General features: G+C 31.0%; 2 non-coding genes across 2 annotated transcripts in view; both read left to right on the top strand.

Moving 5' to 3' along the window:
• Positions 1 to 362: 362 nt before the first annotated feature.
• Positions 363 to 541, top strand: LOC128924015 (5.8S ribosomal RNA). The gene has a single exon (XR_008472727.1). It is a non-coding gene; the product is annotated as a 5.8S ribosomal RNA (ribosomal RNA).
• Positions 542 to 994: 453 nt separating this feature from the next.
• The window catches only part of LOC128924021 (large subunit ribosomal RNA), a 3,984-nt gene continuing 2,478 nt past the window's right edge, over positions 995 to 2,500 (top strand). The window contains exon 1 of the ribosomal RNA XR_008472732.1: positions 995 to 2,500. This exon is cut by the window's right edge and continues 2,478 nt beyond it. This is a non-coding gene — a ribosomal RNA (large subunit ribosomal RNA).

Here is a 2,500-nt window from a genome sequence, read left to right as displayed (position 1 = left end):
TTACTCCTTGTATTGTAGTATAATGAAAATTATATCGCATACATTGTATTTGAACGCAACAAACCTTTAAACATATATAGTTGTACTTATTATTTATAAAAATAATATAAATGATAAGTTAATTTGTTCTCATTAACGTGTAATTCCTTAAAAATATATAGAAATTAAATAAAATGTAATAAAAAAGGAATTACTGTTTTTGTTGGACTAAGACATGCGCAACTTGTAAATGTTTGGGTTGAAAATTACAATTTATTGAAAGATGTTTTAAAATAATTTATATATTATATACGAAAACGAAATGTTATTCTTTCAATAAATTAAAAACTCTTGACGTTAAATTAAAATAAACAAAAAATTATCACTCTAAGCGGTGGATCACTCGGCTCATGGGTCGATGAAGAACGCAGCTAACTGTGCGTCATCGTGTGAACTGCAGGACACATGAACATCGACATTTTGAACGCATATTGCAGTCCATGCTGTTATGTACTTTAATTAATTTTAAAGTGCTGCTTGGACTACATATGGTTGAGGGTTGTAAGACTATGCTAAATTAGTTGCTTATTCTTTTAGTCAATTAAAAGAATTTAAGCACATGGTATATTACTGGATTGTATTTTTCAATCCATAATATTAATAGCATAAAAAGAAATATAGAAAATATATTCTTGAACACCTCATATTTGAACGAAATTTTATAATAAATAAGAATCTTAGTATTCCCAAAAACAATAAAATTTCAATATTATTATTTCAAATAATATATACATTTAGAGGAACGTCTAGCATAAAATATTATTTTATTCTAGGATTGCCTTAAATGTAAAAAACCAAGAAAATAATATTGTTGTTATAATGAAGTAAGTAGTACGGGATGAAAAGATTGAATATTTATTATTAAGAAAATTATATTGGTGTTAAGAAATAATTATGTATGTTTCTTTAAAATAGCAAAAAGCTAAAATATAAAATAAATATAAATATTTTTATACAACCTCAACTCATATGGGACTACCCCCTGAATTTAAGCATATTAATGAGGGGAGGAAAAGAAACTAACAAGGATTTTCTTAGTAGCGGCGAGCGAAAAGAAAATAGTTCAGCACTAAGTCACTTTGTCTATATGGCAAATGTGAGATGCAGTGTATGGAATATCTTAATATCTAGTATGAGAAATTAACGATTTAAGTCCTTCTTAAATGAGGCCATTTACCCATAGAGGGTGCCAGGCCCGTATAACGTTAATGATTACTAGAAAGATATTTCCAAAGAGTCGTGTTGCTTGATAGTGCAGCACTAAGTGGGTGGTAAACTCCATCTAAAACTAAATATAACCATGAGACCGATAGTAAACAAGTACCGTGAGGGAAAGTTGAAAAGAACTCTGAATAGAGAGTTAAATAGTACGTGAAACTGCTTAGAGGTTAAGCCCGATGAACCTGAATATCCATTATGAAAAATTCATCATTATAACTGTGATATTTATAATATTATAGTAATAGTGTGCATTTTTTTCATATAAGGACATTGTAATCTATTAACATAATAAAATATTTATCAAAAGATCATTGGTGTTAAGTTTATTCAAATTAATTTGCTTTTAGCTTATTAACATAGAATAAATACTGATGATTTGATAAAGTGTTGATAGATTTTACATATATAATGCTTAAATTCTTTTGAATTTTACAATAATATTATTATCATTGATTTTAATATTAATTGTATGCATTTATATGATTAACAATGCGAAAGATTCAGGATACCTTCGGGACCCGTCTTGAAACACGGACCAAGGAGTCTAACATATGTGCAAGTCATTGGGTTATATTAAACCTAATGGCGAAATTAACTTAACTTTTATATAATGGGATTAATTTTTAGTGAAATATTTTACTATTAATTCAATCCCGGGGCGTTCCATATAGTTATGTATAATGATAATTTATTATTATTTATACCTCTAACTGGAGCGTACCTTGAGCATATATGCTGTGACCCGAAAGATGGTGAACTATACTTGATCAGGTTGAAGTCAGGGGAAACCCTGATGGAAGACCGAAACAGTTCTGACGTGCAAATCGATTGTCAGAATTGAGTATAGGGGCGAAAGACCAATCGAACCATCTAGTAGCTGGTTCCCTCCGAAGTTTCCCTCAGGATAGCTGGTGCATTTAAATATTATGTAAAATAATCTTATCTGGTAAAGCGAATGATTAGAGGCCTTAGGGTCGAAACGACCTTAACCTATTCTCAAACTTTAAATGGGTAAGAACCTCACCTTTCTTGATATGAAGGTTGAGGTTATGATATAATGTGCCCAGTGGGCCACTTTTGGTAAGCAGAACTGGCGCTGTGGGATGAACCAAACGTAATGTTACGGTGCCCAAATTAACAACTCATGCAGATACCATGAAAGGCGTTGGTTGCTTAAAACAGCAGGACGGTGGACATGGAAGTCGTAATCCGCTAAGGAGTGTGTAACAACTCACCTGCC

The sequence above is a fragment of the Zeugodacus cucurbitae genome, unplaced genomic scaffold (genome assembly GCF_028554725.1).
Source record: "Zeugodacus cucurbitae isolate PBARC_wt_2022May unplaced genomic scaffold, idZeuCucr1.2 ctg00000220.1, whole genome shotgun sequence".
Lineage (NCBI taxonomy): Eukaryota > Metazoa > Arthropoda > Insecta > Diptera > Tephritidae > Zeugodacus > Zeugodacus cucurbitae.
This window is presented reverse-complemented; position numbering and strand designations above follow the sequence as displayed.